Source organism: Garra rufa, chromosome 19, assembly GCF_049309525.1.
Source record: "Garra rufa chromosome 19, GarRuf1.0, whole genome shotgun sequence".
Classification (NCBI taxonomy): domain Eukaryota; kingdom Metazoa; phylum Chordata; class Actinopteri; order Cypriniformes; family Cyprinidae; genus Garra; species Garra rufa.
In genome coordinates, this window is record NC_133379.1 from 20,349,869 (window position 1) to 20,366,618 (window position 16,750).

Genomic DNA, 16,750 nt, shown 5'->3' on the forward strand with positions numbered 1-16,750 from the left:
TTGCTTTTACATTGCAGAACACAGCGTGTTTTAGGTGGCAGACCATTTATGTTGAAGGACAGCTACAATACAAACTGAAAAAAAAAGATATTTTTCGAAAACCCATATGACCTGCTCTTTAAAACTAGCCCAATTTCATTTTGAGGGGGGTCCCATGGTAAACATGGCATTCCAGGGGTAAAGTACAAGTTTTTTTGATGGGGTTTCCCTGGTAAAATTCGCATTCCAGGGGATAAATATCGCATTATTGGGGTGTGCTTTAACCCCAATAATGAAAAACAACCTGCAGCAATAGTGTTAAAGTAGCCTAATTCTGCGGGAAAACAGCAGACTTGGCAACACTGCACCACGTTCAATGCCCAGAAAGGTAGTAAAGACATTGTTAAAATAGTCCATGTGACAGCAGTGGTTCAATCATAATTTTTATGAAGCTACAAGAATACAAGAAATGTGTGCAAAGAAAACAATGAATGTGCGTGGAAGACTGACTGTGCACAAGAAGTATCCTCGTAGCTTAATAAAATTAAGATTGAACCACATGGGCTATTTTAATAATATCCTTACTTTTCTTCTGGGTCTTTAATGTGGCAGTTACATTGCTGTCTATGCAGGGTCAGAAAGCTCTTGGATTTCATCAGAAATATCTTAATTTGTGTTCCCGAAGATGAATGAAAGTCTTACTGTGTTTGGAACAACAGTAATAAATGACCGAATTTTCATTTTTGGGTGAACTATCTCTTTTTTTATTGTTGCTATTTTATATCTATATAAAATATTTATATAAAGCGTGGGCTGAGACTATTCCAGAAGCCATGTACAAATATGAAGGCTTTCCTATTTTGTGACAGTAACATGATCAGCTTTGAGCCAATAATCTGAACAGAAATGTTCTGAGCGTCACAACATGGCACTTCCATGTAGCTTTTATTTAGCCAACTTTAGAAATAGCTGTTTCATTGGCATGCTTCTACCTGCAGATGGGAAAAGACAGAAGCAGAAGCGAAACATGTCTCAGCCCAAATTGAAACCGCTATCCAAGTTCTGAATGGTGCTATTAGTGATAATGACATAATTATTGGCTCTAGTTGGTAAAACAGATACCTTTGTGAACACACACTGCGAACAAATTATCACCCTTCCTACACATCTTTAAAAATGTATAAGAGTCTGAGGCTGCAGGGCCAACGACTTGATAAATTCAGTTTCTTTGTAGCACATCTTAGAGTATGTGTTGAAAGAACTGATACTGAATGAAAATACTTGTTTTTCCACACTGGCGTACTTTTCATACATATGTCTATATGCATTACATGTATTTAATAAATATTTAATAATTAAATGCATTCTTTGTGAGCAGCAAGTGTTTGTGGATCAAAACAAACAAGACGTCCTTTGATACACTGTAGTTGATTTGCTGTCTGACTCCTAATTACATGTGTGATGAAGCAGAACTCATATGGCAATTAATCACACTGTTTAAAAAAAAAATAGGCTGACTGGCATTTCTTGCATGCCAGAAGCTTTCTGTTTTTTTAATCTGCTCTGTTCGGTGTGTGCGTCGTTGCATATGGCCATCTGAGATCATTTCTCAGCAGCCGTCTGTGTAGTTGGATAGCTAGTTCTGGGAAGGCCCCCACAAGGAACTGATGGACCATTACATGACAACAGCCTCTGACTGTCAGCACTTACAATAAAACATATTTCGGTCCTACTGAGTTTCTAGACGTGATATTAGTCCCCTGCTATGTTTGTATCGTGACTGATTGGTGTCCAAAATTCTTTAGTTTTCTTGATTTTTTTTTCTTTTTGTAGTATTGCATACCTGCCACTTTTTGTGTATACAGTATATACAAAGAAAAATCAAGGTATATTTTACAGTAAAGCTGAAAATTTGTCAAATTATACAAAAAGTGTGAAAATATTATTATTCAATTGTATGTTAAGATATACGGTTGAGGTCAAAAGTGTACATACACCTTGCGGAATCAACAAAATATTATTATTATTATTTTTTAAATAAGAGGGATCATACAAAATGCTTTTTTTTTTTTTTTTTAAGTACTGACCTGAATAAGATATTTCACATAATAGACGTTTAATACTTGATTTTTAATACCGGTGTTTAATACAGGTGTTGTTACCTGAATAATCCACAAATGTTTTTTTGTTTCTTTGATTGTTTTAAGTTTCTTCTTTGTCCTTTATCCTGCTGTTTTTCAGAAAATTCCTTCATGTCCCACAAATTCTTTGGTTTTTCAGCATTTTTGTGTATTTAAACCCTTTCCAACAATGACTGTATGGTTTTGAGATCCATATTTTCACGCTGAGGACAACTGAGGGACTCATTTGCAACTATTACAGAACGTTCAAACACTCACTGATGCTTTAGAAGGAAAAACTATGCATTAAGAGCGGGGGGTGCAAACTTTTGAACAGACTTTGGATGTGTGCTTTTTTCTTATTTTGCCTAAATATCTTTTTTTTTTCATTTAGTACTGCTCTTTAGAAATTAGAGAAGATATTTACATGTTTCCCAGAAGACAAAATAAATTAATTGATTTTCAAATTCAAAAAGTTTCAACCCCCATGGCTCTTAATGCATCCTAATAATACAAAATTATGACAAATCCGTTTCTTGCAGCATCTCATAATTTATCATTAGTTCCTAGCTTTTGCATACACTTTGTTACACCAAAAGTGACAATAACTATGGTTTTGAATTTGAAATCCTAGTTCCAGTTGAAGCTTGTGAAACCGAGTATGACCCAAAGCAATCAGAAGCATCAACATTTGTTCTTTGCATGCATATAATGTATTCGCCAGTTTACTCATGTGCAGTGGAAGTCGTTTGGAGAACATCCTCTTTGGAATTGTTTGGTCTGTAGACAATTTCACACAGGCTTGATTGTGCTCCAGCAAAGCTATAATCTTGTTGCGATCATGCTATGCTGTCTGTTTCTCTGTGTGACTTGGCTGAGAGAGAGAGAGACAGAGACGGGGAGAATCTGCTGACAGAAGGAAATGGGGGATCAAAGTAGGATTCCGTCCTAAAAAAATTCCAGCGGGAAATGCGCACACTTTTGATCTTAACAACAGACGCGTAATGCTAACATGACTGAGTGTTTGGGTGTGAAATGAGAAATGTGTTCTAGTGAGAGCAGAGTCGTGATACAGTTGACTTGATGTGAACAGACACTTAAATGGGTCCGTGAAGAGCATATGCTTAACTTTGGAGGAGCTTTTCAAACTGAGCAAATGTACTTACATATGCCAAGCCTTAATTCATAATGATATAATCCTAGTTTATTTATTTTTTTGATGTTTCAACATCTATTATTAGTATAAGTGGGTGTTTCTTCAAATAGGCAGTTTTGGCCCTGTGGGCTATTAGAAAATGAACTTTTTCGAAACAAACATTTCCAGTTTAAAGGGATAGTTCACCCAAAAATGAAAATTCTGCCATTACTTACTCACCCTGATGTTGTTCCAAACCTTCATTCATCTTCAAAACACAATTTAAGATATTTTTGTATTACTGTATAATTTTGAGATCCATCTTTTCACTCTGAGAACAACTGAGGGACTCATATGCAACTATTACAGAAGGTTAAAATGCTCACTAATGCTCCAGAAGGAGAGCCAGGGGTGAAAACTTTTGAAAACAGAATGAAGATGTGTACATTTTTGCCTAAATATGATATTTTTTTCATTTAGTACTGCGCTTCAGAAGGTGCAGAAGAAAATCATGTTTCCCAGAAGACAAAATAAGTTAAATTTACTCTGATATTCAAATTCAAAAAAGCTCTTGATGCATCGTGTTTCCCTCTGAAGCATCAGTGAGCATTTAAACCTTCTGTAATAGTTGCATATGAGTCCCTCAGTTGACCTGAAGGATTTTTCTGAAGAACAGCGGGCAGTTTAACTGTTTAGGACAAATAAGAGACTCACGAACAACGAACAACTAAAAAAAACACATGTTATGGATCATTCAGGTAACAACATGGTATTAAGAATCAAGTGTATGTAAACTTTTGAAAGGGGTTATTTTTAAAAATTCAACTATTATTTTCTCTTGTGGACTATATATAAACATATTTTATGTGAAACATCTTATTTAAGTCGGTCCTAAAAAAAAAAAAAACATACATTTTGTATGATCCCTCTTATTTTGGTAAAATAATCAACATTTTGCAGATTCTGCAAGGTGTATGTAAACTTTTGACTTCAACTGTATATACAAATTTAGGTTCTATTAATGGTCAGTTTGACCTCTGCAAAAATACACTGTAGAAAAAGGACAACAAAATATATCTTAATAGATTTTTGGCTAAAACTAGACGAATGCTGCAATCACAAAAGCTTCTGAATGAAAGTCTTTAGCAGTGACACCAGTGGTGCATAAATGACACGTTTCAGCTTTAAACAAACTCTGAAAGTTTCCTAGTCAAAATATTACCAAAGAGACATCTGTGCCCTTTATAAACTATATAAGCCGATCTGCCACTGTAATATAAAAGCTCAAATTCTACATCTGTATATCTGCCAACCCACAGACAGGACCAGCTGTTGTCAGAAAGCCTGTTTTTGATATTTCTTTTTAATTTTTGCCACGTTACGCAGCGGGTTGCTTGATGAGAATAGGACACCCTATGGAAGATGCTCCGCTTTGGACTCGCTTTCCACTCGCTCCTGATTTGGCAACCCATTGTAACGTCTTACTGTCTTCTTGTGTCTTACTGTGACCGTCGCTGTCCATGGTCCTGAATACGGCGCTGTGGAGAAGAGATAGCACTGTGCTTGGCTGAGCTGCAAGGGTGAATCACTGTGACAATGCACCGTGACTGAAAGCCCACTCAGCTCCGTCCCACATGCCTGTGCAGACAAGACTGTCTCTCCCTGGGTCTCTGCCCAGAGAACTGACTCAAATCAGACACAATCCAGGAAAGCTTTTCACAAGGCGGACAGCTGCTTGTTGCTTTTGTGCTAGGCTCTCTGTTGTGGGATATAGGAGTGAGTTGATAGATGAGGTATAAATAGAGTAAATCTCTTCTTTTCCGTACTATAATAAAAATGTGCGTGGAGAGCCCTTTTAATGCACAAGCAATTGTTCTTGTATGTCCTTTTTAGCTCCTTTGAGGTTGACTTTAAACCTCTGTTTGATGTGCCGGTTATGAGGGACGAGCTGAGCACTGAATACTAAATTCAGATTCATGCATTGTATGACAAGAAGCTTCTCTATTAAGCAAATCTGCCTTGTCAGAGGTAAATATAATTAACTCACATGATTGCAGATGGCTTGAAAGAAGTTGATGAGCCAAATAAAGTGTGCAAAGGATGTGTTTCTTAATTGGTATCATCTTTATATGCCATATGATTCATATGATTTTCCAGTCTTGGTCTGTTTTTAAATAGGTCATCATGGCAGGCATTTTCGCATGGTCACATTCAATAAATGATCGAAGAAAGTTCAACAGCACAACTGTTGAATGTTGGTATCAATGTATCAACATTGAAAACTAAAAAAACATGAGCACCAAATCAACATATTAGAATGATTTCTGAAGAATCATGTGACACTAAAGACTGGAGTAATGATGCTGAAAATTCAGCTTTACGTCACAGGAATAAATTACATTTGAGATATATAAAATCGGACTGGCCATCTGCAAATGTGTGAATGATTATTTCCACCACATTGGATTCTCAAAAATCTTATATGTTATAATCTAATATAATATCCACCATTTTGTGAGCACTTCACAAAAATAAGTACTATTAAGTATTCTAACCTTTGACTTAATGGCAATGTAAATAGCAGTTTTAGACATTCAAGAGCAGACTTTGAGTGAAAATACACCCCTAACCCAATTAAACCAATCTGTTCCTGTACAGCTGGGTAGAGCAAATGGAGAAACAGCGGAAGGCATTTCTCTCCTTAAATTCATTTTTTAATCATTTGGTCTGACAGACTTTCTCTCAAATCATCCATCTGTTTTCTATGGAGCGAAAGATGATGAACAGCTCGGTACCTGTCTGGGATGTTCAGTTGGGCGCGCTCTACGAAATCCAACAACACTTAATATATTCAAAGGCCACAGGACAGATGAAGATAAGCTTACAAATCAAATCAATCACATTAAGACCTAGTTTGTATATTAGCAGGAAACATAATAATATTAGGAGGGAACAGATATACAAATGGTCAGATAAAGAACGAGTTGCTCTTTGAATCTCAAATCCTGCTGGAGAACATGATCAATAAGTTTTAAAACAAACTTGTGGAGTTCATGTCAAATTGATTGCAGCTGTCATAAAAGACGTTTAGAAATTGATATTATGATTGATTTTCATTTAAGTTGTTATGCTGATAAAATTTGTAATAAAAGTTTTTTCATTCAGTTAGAAAACTGCAAAATATTCAAACTTTTGGTTTTCCCAAGATGGTTTATAGATAATAAAGAAGTGAAAGTGAAGAGGGAGGAAGGTTAAAGAGCAGGTTATATGTTTTTTTTTTAAAGTGTCCTAATATCGTAGTACCCTACAACAGGTTTAAATGCATCTAAGGTCAGAAAACATTGTTATTTTCTCAGAAATTTATACTTAGTCATTTGTCAGTTCGTTTGAAGCAGCTTTGAGCGTAATGTCTGTAAACCCCTCCCTTCAATAAGCCTGCTCTGCTCTGATTGGTCAGCTGGCCAATCCTGTTGTGATTGGCACAGAGAGGAGTACTTGAGCAAGTTAGTGAGGGCTATCATCTGTGTTGCCAGGTCCACTGTTGTTTTTGATGTCTGCGGGTTGAAGCAACCCCAATAACGTCATATTTAGCCCCTGGAATATGAATATACCAGGGGAAATCTGACAAAAATTGTGTATTTTATACCACAGAACGTTTTTTTTTTAAGGGGGTAGTTTTGAGTAGCAGTTGGGTAGGTTTTGTTGTGAAAACCTGGCAACCCGCACCTTTACATATAAAACAATAATATAGCGCTCCAATCCGTTCTTAAAATAACACTTATGCAAGCAAATCATGCCCACAGCGAAAGTTTAGCTGCTAAACTGTAAACACATAACAAAACAATAATGGTGGATACGTTAGCCGAGTGCTAACATGACTAACTGATGAAACAACACTGTTTGTAAACCAAAATATGTCTAAGTTACAATCTTTATTATTAAACGAAGTAATTCAAACAATGACAGTCTACATTAATCAACACAATCTTACTAAATAGTGGGTTTACAGCGAATTATCAGAACTATTTCAGTAATATCGTGGTTCACCTAGAAATCTAAAGCCTAATCACATATTAACACAAAAAATAGATATTTTGAGCACTCACTTGAAAATGTAAACATAACGTATCAATCGTACTTACAGGTTGTGGTTCGGAGACGCTTGTTAGTCCAAATAAAGAAGTTTAGAAGCCAAAAAAGATAAAAGCTAAGATTAGAGAATCAGTCGTCTGTAAAATGACGAGCACACAATAAAGGATGGAATTGTACTGCTGTGGTATAATGGAAAAATTTATGTTACCCACTGATTCCTCACATCATCATCTTTTGGCAATGAAAACGAAACAAACTTGCTTTCACAGAGCAGAACACAGCTTCATCTTGTATGTTTAGTAAACACTAACTAGTGGAAGTGTTTGTGGGCAGGTCAGAGTGTTCGTATTTTGCGGGCAGGCAGGGATTATGCTAATATGTTACCTAGTGACGTATATCAGTAACAGGCAGAAGTTTGAAAATATGACGACTCGTTAAAACGGTTTAGAGTTGACTCTTTCTTTTGAGAGACAATATCTTTATGTATAATGCACTTTTTTGATTAACAACTTTGCAGACTGTTTACATTGATGGATAGCTACCTTACAAACTGCAAAAAAAGATACTTTTTGAAAACCCATATGACCTGCTCTTTAATAGGAGCTCAATGCTGCTTCTGCGGCCCAGCCTACAGGCTCACAGCTGGGAGGCGCTTCTGCTCTGCCCTGGGCCTTTCTTGGAGGAGTCATTGGTGCATTCACATAGACACACACACATTCACTACACTGAAAGACAGGAAGAGTTTAGCAGAAAAGCGGTTTGAATTTAATGCACAGTGCCGGCAGCACTATTCAGCAAGAGCTAATTAGACCTCAAAGTTTGAAAAAATTCACAAAAGCCTCAAGGTCAAGTTACCCGGTGGTCACTTTTAAAATTGTAGATTGCAGCTGAATGTTCAAAAGGTTAATGAGTAGCTTCGCTTTAAACCACGGGAAATATTATTCAGTTATGTACAGTATTCAAAACGGGGTAAAAACAGGTCAATTTTCACAATATTTTAAACTTTGTTATATCTATGGCAGCACAACTGGCTAAAATGACTCTAATCAGTTAATCTTATCAGTTTTGAAGCTTAAGTAATACATGTTTTAACATAAGAATTAATTTAGGTCCTTTTTATTTTTTCTCTGAAAAAGCCCCATTTACTATTATTTTAAGTGCCTTTAAAAAGGAGTCAAATCACAATTTTAACACAAATGCTACTGATAAGCTTTTATTGCGCTGAACCCTGAATGTTCCTGTACATGGCCACATGCATGACGCTGTATTGGAGCTTGTGTACAGTAATGGGTCTCTGGAAGTTTAATTAACTTCTAAGCATGCTTGCTAAAGCTGGTTAATTAGAAGCTCTCTGGAATGCAGAACTATCAGGAATAAAACTGCTGAGGATGAAGAGATTAGAAAGAAAGTCACGATTGGAGAAGAAGCACATGACAGATGATCTATAGATTTAATGGCCTGATTATACAACACATGCTCCAATTAAACTGATTAGGCCACAGAAGGCTTGTTTAATCACTTAATTTTTCTACAACATTGAGGAATTTGCAAGATGAAAGAAAGTGTGTGGTCTTTGTCTAAAATGTAACAGCAGGTTATGGGCTACAGATAGAGAACGTGACTGACCTGTGTGACTGTTATTTTAGATATTAACACTAGGCTATGATGATGTTCCATATGATGCTATTGTGCACTAGCCATTTCTGTGCATCAGTGGCTATTTTTGCTGACTGTCAACGATTATTTCCATCAGCTAATTTTAGATTTATTTTGGCATTGTCCTCATTTTTTGTACTATGTGTGTGTGCTAAAGTAACTTTATTATTCTTTTAGAATAAAGATGGGTTGGGATAGCAAATGAACTGTCAAAATTCAGAGCTCTCAACACAGCTTCTCTGTTCAAGTCCGCAGAAGTTTCATGCCAACTCAGACATAGTCTCACATAGCTAGACCTTCAAACTGACAGTAGAGGTCTAGACTCTACAGAAGCTTTCATTGGCCAAGGGCTGTCCAAAAGGCTGCCTGATCGACATGTAAAGCAAACAATCACAGTTCATTTTGTATGACATTATGTTTAGGGGCGTGAAAACTTCTTGTGTTTCCTGTTTTGGGTGTCTTATGCATCACATGCTCAGCCATCGGTCTCTGGACTTGACATCTGAGGCAGAGACTAACTGAAACATCACCCTTAGATTTTCTTTCTTACTTTTTTTTATTGAGCCAAATGATTCTCCCTTAGATTTATTGTATTGATATTGATAATGTACTCACCCCCTTGTCATCCTAGATGTTCATGTCTTTCTTTCTTCATTTGTAAAGAAATGGTGTTTTTTGAGGAAAATATTTCAGGATTTCTCTCCATATAATGGACTTCTATGCGCTTCCCTGAGTTTAAACTTCTAAAATGCAGTTTAAATGCAGCTTCAAAGGGCTCTAAACGATCCCAGCCAAGGAAGAAGGGTCTTATCTAGCGAAACGATTGGTTATTTTCCTAAAAACATTTACAACTTATATACTTTTTAATCTCAAAAACTTGTCTTGCAGAGCTAGACAAGATGAGCATTTGAGGTTAAAAAGTATATAAATTGTAATTTTTTTTATTTTTTTTTAGAAAATAACCCATCGTTTTGCTAGATAAGACCCTTCTTTCCTCGGCTGGGATCGTTAGAGCCCTTTGAAGCTGCATTTTGGAAGTTCAAACTCAAGGGCACCATAGAAGTCCATTATATGGAAAGAAATCTTGAAATGTTTTATTTAAAAAACATAATTTCCTTACGACTGAAGAAAGAAAGACATGAACTTGGGTGACAACGGGGTGAGTACATTATCTGTAAATGTTTGTTCTGAAAGTAAACTACTCCTTTAAGATTTTGTGGTTCAGGGTCATAAATACATAAAGTAAAATAAAGACAAAATAAAGTCATGGTATTTTCGTGAACGCACGCCAAAGATTAAGGTTTAACCACTAATGTCACATGGACTATTTTAACAATGTCCTTACTACCTTTCAGGGTCAAAAAGCTCTTGGATTTCATCAAAAATATCTTAATTTGTGTTCCAAAGATGAAAAACGGTCTTACCTGTTCAGAACGACATTAGGAGAACCAGAGCTTATGCTGTGTTGCTCTTGTTTCTACTCTGTTTGCATTCTGCACTGTTAAACATGCAAATTGAATTAGATTAAACACAAACTATTAGGACACACAGATGCTCTTTGTTGTCCTAAAATTTTTAAAATAGCACTCATACGCATATTTTCACTTTTATGCTGTCTTAAATGGAATAAAAGCCTGTTTTAGAAGAACAGTGAGGGCTTAGTTAAATAGTACAAATGTTGAGACCAAAAGCATTTCTTCCTCTTTTAGTCTATTATAAAGGATGTAATATGATGCAGTAGCTTAAATGCAGTCTGTGTCTGAATCTTCTGTGCATATACAGCTACTATTCATTGTATGTGTACTCTAATGCATAATACATTTGCACACTTGCATTATCGGTTTTGTAAGCACTGCCACTGAAGTTTTTGTGGCACCGCCGATGCATGAAGAAAGCTCTTCCAGACACACTTCACCCATAATGCGTACTAGCTCCCCAACAGACCGGATGGCAATGTTGCTCTGCATTTTTTATTTTTATGGAAGTTTCTCGTCCTTTCTGGTTGCACAACTCGTGAATAAAATAACATTAAAAAAACATCACCTCAACGTGGCCTTCATCCTCTGGTTTCATCTGAGAAACACATTACTAATTGTGAGATTACAAATTATTTATCAGATTATTTAATGCATTATGCATTTAATATGCAAGCCTAGCAGAAGTTGCGGAGAGGAATCGAGGGGGGGATATGAAGCTTTGACTGTAGGTGTGCCCGAGCCCATCTCTCGCATGGACAGGGCTGACAGCTTCGCTGGAGGAGGCTGGAGAACTAAGCATAAAAACACTCTCAGTAGTGCCATTGCTGGCTTTCTAATTGGCCTTACTGACGGATCCTGAAAGTTGTAGCCGTCCCATGAGCAAAGCCGCCTGCTCGTCAGTGGCCTCCAATCAACTAATAAAACTAGGAATAGCCAAGACCTTTCACCTTTATAAATGTCCTTCTGTCTAAGTTATAACACTTCTTTAATTGAATCTGAACTATACGTGACTCTGCGCATAAAACTCTCCAATTACATGTCATAAAGGATGTGTTGCAGAATGTCTTCAAAACTGGTTGTCATGTGAACTTTGATTCCCTGATTGTTGAAACTAGTAAAGCCTATAACATTATACCTGTTTTGCAGTGTTCTCTTAAAATGCCATGCTTTGTGCTAAATGGTCAAGAAATATTATATTGACCTTTATAAATCCATACTATGCTATATGTTAAAGTACAAAGCCCATTTTTCAGTGAGAGTTAGTAGAGCTTAAAAATCATTTATGGGTAAATCTCATAAAGCCTGTCAACATGCCCTATTGAGTGAATGTTTTATTATATGGTGCACTGTAAAACCTAATAAATGTCTTATAACTAACACTTTTTGGTTCACTTCCAGAATAAAAATTTCTTGACTCACCATGTCACCCAATATGTTTATGTTTTTCTTTCTCCAGTCAAAAAGAAATGAAGGTTACTGATGAAAACATTACAGGATTTTTCTCCATATAGTGGACCTACAGTGCCTTGCGAAAGTATTCATACCCCTCCATTTTGGCAAAGCAGAAAATAGGTTTTTAACATCTTAAATTTTGTAATTTTTAAAAAAATAAAAAGCTTAAATGATTCCATTGCATAAGTATTCATACCCTTATCTGGGACAGTTGAAATTTAGCTCAGGAGCATTCATATTGCTTGTAGATGTAGTGAAGACACATGAAAACAGTGAAGACACATGAAAACAAACTTGGAATTTGCAAAAAAGCACCTAAAGGACCCTCAGACTGTGAGAAACAAGATTTTCTGGTCTGATGAACCTCAATCCCAAGCATGATGTTTGACGGAAACCAGGCACTGCTCATCACTTGCAGAATACCATCCCAAAAGTAAAGTTTGGTGGTAGCAGCCTCATGCTGTGTGGCTGTTTTTCAGTGGCAGAGACTGAAGGACTCGTCAGAGTAGAAGAAAAGCTCAGTGCACCAAAATATAGAGATTATAGAGAGCCCTAATAAAAACCCAGTCCAGAGCATTTAGAACCTCAGACTGAGCAGAAGGTTCACCTTTCAACAGAGCAATGACCCTAAGCATACAGCAAGACTGGCTTATAGACAACTCTGTGAATGTCCTTGAGTGGCCCAGCCACAGCCTGGGCTTGAACCCAATCAAACATTTCTGGAGAAACCTGAAAATGTCTGCCAGACCCCATCCAAGCTGACAGAGCCTGAGAGGGGAAGAATGGCAGATAATTGCCAAATGTTGATGTGCAAATCTCGTTGCATCATATCCAAAAATACTTGAGGCTGTAAAGGTGCTTCAACTAAGTGCTGTCAATCACGTCAACCAATCATTACACTAGATAAGACACTTATTGCTTAGCTGGTATCGTGTAGAAAACTGCAATTTGGACCTTCAACTCATTGACCACCATTAAAGTCCACTATATGGAGAAATTTTTGACAGGCATTGTGATATTCACCCTAATGTTGTCTGCTCAGCTCTTGTTCCTGCCAGCAAACCGCACCTGGTCGTGTCATGCCAATATGTTCTTCATTTAAACTTGCATTAATAAGCAGTGGGTGAGTTAGTGAGAACACATAACAATTAGTGAAAGTCCAAAGCTGAAGCAGTTTGGCTAATCATTTTTTAATATGATCCATCATTCATTGAATTAACCAAGCTGATATCTTAGCGCAGAGGAAAACGCTGACTCTCCCAATGCAGTATTAATTGGGCTCCAGTGAAATCCGATGAGCATTTGGGCTTTTCAGCTCCAACCGGCAATTTTGTAGCATCGCTTTGTAATATTGTTTCAGGCTTCCGTGTTCTTCGGGGATACAGCAGGGGTGAAAGTCATCACAGCTTTTTTTTTTCTTCCGTTGCTGATACGGTTATGCCTACCGCGCAAACAAATGTTGGTCCAACCTTCAAATTAAACAAAATAGCGCAGGTTTGCCGAGGGCATCTCTTAAAACTCATTCTGTGCTCACATTCCTCCACATGCAGCGGCTCTTCTGCACATGAGTCTCTCGGCCCCTGATGTGTTGTGCTTGTGTTCCTGCACTTCACAGTATGTTTGTGGACCCATAAAGCTGAGAGTCATTACACCCCCCCCCCCCCCCATCACCGAACCCACAAAAGAGCTGCTCAGTTGCTATGACAACTGAAATAAAGGCAATTAAGGATGATTTAAGTAGGAAAGGCAGATCCAAGTTTCCACATAGCCATCTCAGTTCTGCTAGGCATTCATGTGATCCTTTATCTACACTTATCTCTTTGTACGTTATCCCGTTTAACAAGACTAAAGTGCTGACAAATGAACAAGCCTAGTGCTTTAGGGTGCCTTGAGCAAGTATAAAAGCAGAGTGTAATGACTTAATGAAGAATTAAATGATACATGTGACAATACACTCTAAAAAGTGCTGGGTTAAAAAATAACCCAACCATAACCCAGCTGCTGGGTAACTATGGGACAGAACACGCGTTGGGTTGTTTTGACCCAAGTGCTGGGTTAAATCATTTGACCCAAAATGCTGGGTTGTTTATTTGACCCAACCAGTGGGTCAGATTAACTGTGTTGCTGGGTTAAAAACTACCAAAATATTGGGTTATTTATTGTCTAATTGCCTTGCTACCTTTATATTTACCAATAATAATATATAAATCACAAAAGAATTTAAAATTATTATTGTTTTTCTGTAATACAGTTACACAACACAAAAAAATGAATATGTAAATGTCATTTTAATGAGTTTTCATATTTCTTTTTAATACAGTTTTCAAATAGGTGCAGCTGTCACACATTTTGTCCAACCCTTACAGACACAAATAACGGTTTTAGTAGATCAGTTTCTTTTAAACACAAAACTGTAAACAAGGCACACTATATTCATATTCTTTATGTCAACATTGCAGCAGCAGAACACTCAAAAATGAATTATTACCACATTAGAATCATTCCAAACATTGTGCCATTAAAACTAAGCCAAAAAAAAGAGTCCACCAGACAATTCTTACAATTTAAAACATGTTTCAAGTGGCCAAAAAAAAAACTTCACACATGAAGACTTATGTCCATCAATATGATATACTGCAAGCTGGAGAAATTCCCAGGCAACAAGTCCGCTTCAATGGCATGGCCTGGAACAATGGCGAAGGTCTAGAAATGTTGTTGTCTCATCCCAAGGCTCAAATCCACCATGTTGGTCCCCACCTGTTAATTATACGGCATTTAGTCTTGCAACATTACATTTTAAGTTAAGTGTATTTTATGAACATAAACACAGAGGCATGAAATAAATGCTCATTTTACTTCTCAACTTTTCATACAGTTGTGGTCAAAATTATTAGAAAACTAGTATTTTCACCAGCTAAATAAGGTTTTAAGTCAGTGATTTCTATCTTTTGCTGTAGTGTGTCAGTAGGAAATATCGGTTTACATTTCCATTCATTTTGCCATTAATTGTGATAATCCAGTGACATTTTTGTTCTGTGCTCCACACAGGATCTGATCTCATCATCATCCAGAAGAACTGTGAAAGCGTCACCAAGATGCTCCAAGAGACCTAACTGCAAAGCTACAATACTGTTAAAAGTTTTAAGCACTTGTCTAAAAATGTCATAAAATGACGCTGTCAAAAATAATGTCATAAATAAATGTTCTTAATCAATTAACCTTGATTAACTAAATTAAATCAACATTTGGTTTGACCGTCCTTTTGTGTTTAAAGCAGCTTTTGCCCTACACTAGGTGCACTTGCACATAGTTTTTCAGGTAGCTTTGCAGGTAGGTCTCTTGAAGCATCTTGGGGACGTTGTCACAGTTCTTCTGGATTTAGTTTGTCTCAGTTTGTTCTGTTTCTTCATGTCATTCCAGACAGACTGGATGATGATGAGATCAGAACTCTGTGTGGAGGATTGGCTGTTGTGCCAATGTAAACTGATATTTCTCACTGACACACTACAGCAAAAGATAAAAAACACTGACTTAAAATCATTTTTTAGCTGGTGAAAATACAACTGTTATAATAATTTTGGCCACCACTGTGTTTATATATATATATACACCCTTATTAAAGCAGAAAACGTAAAACAAAACTTACAGGTTGTACGTCAATGAATGGCCTCCGGGATTCCGTGGTTGTGGGTCTGAAGACCTTTTCTCCAGAGTGGGCAGGACTTTGAAACCACTTTCCCCTTTAGCATCTAAACCATAGGAATAATATGCAAACTGTGAACCATATTTTATAATCAAAACAAACTGAAACACTTTCATATGAAGATTTCTTCATTCCTTTAAATAATGCAAATTAATTCCCACCCTCATTCAACTACTGCAGGTTAAGTTTTGGTATGGGGTCAGATTCAGGGATGTAGAATATGCTCATGCAGAATAAGGCATCAGTTTGTGCTTCATAAGTACTAATTAACAGCCAATATACAAGCTAATAAGCAACTAGTTAAGTGTTACTGTACCATTGTATTTACCAGTTGATCTGTGTCAAATACAGTTGCATGTTGTTTTATAGATTGACATATTATAAGAAAAAGCTTACCTTAAGTCATGTCACCCAGCTCTGAATGCACCTCACTGAGCACTGGCAAGAATTAGGTCTGCAACTGTAGCCCAGTCTTCAAAAAGTCTGCCTCTGGATATAGCTTCCTAAAGTCTTGTGAAATCTGATCAAATCTGAAAAACAAATGTGGTTCAATAAGTTTAAGGTTTATACTGGTCTCTTAGTTTGTAATGCAACACAGGCATTCACTAAAATAGAGGAAGAGTAACGGTGTGTTCACACCTTCACACCCCCTTAAGGGGCCGTTCACATGCTGCGCCTAAAAACGCGTGAAAACGCAAGACGCGTCGCTTTCTTTCCAAAAACGCAGCTTCCTCTCCCATGGCGTCTGCCGTTGCTAAGCAACCATGTCCCGCGCCTGGAAAAAATGAGCTTCCATTATGAGCGTATAATAACAAACTTCAGTGCGCAAAAAACGCGACATGTGAACGGCCACATACACCACGAGAGATTAAGTCTAACTTTACATACTGTAGCTAAGACAACATTACATTTAAGTAATAAACACTTTAATAATGTTAAACCACAATATGACTGGTATGTACTATTAAGGGACATAGCGTTTTAGCTAATGCAGATAAGTTACCTCAAGGAAAAAACCGCGAAAATGCTCAACATAAAACATATGGATCTATCGTTGGATTCGGCACGTCGCAAACATTTACTTGAAAAATATGCCCTTAAAAGATCAATTTTTGTATGAAATGATCTAATTTTG

At 37.0% G+C, this 16,750-nt stretch overlaps 1 long non-coding RNA gene across 1 annotated transcript; it reads right to left on the bottom strand.

Annotated features, from left to right (window-relative positions):
• Positions 1–14,469: 14,469 nt before the first annotated feature.
• Positions 14,470–16,341, bottom strand: LOC141292151 (uncharacterized). Its single transcript, XR_012340453.1, has 3 exons — positions 16,012–16,341; positions 15,559–15,661; positions 14,470–14,669 (listed from the first exon to the last, which is right to left on the bottom strand). It is a non-coding gene; the product is annotated as an uncharacterized lncRNA (long non-coding RNA).
• Between the last annotated feature and the right edge of the window lie 409 nt (positions 16,342–16,750).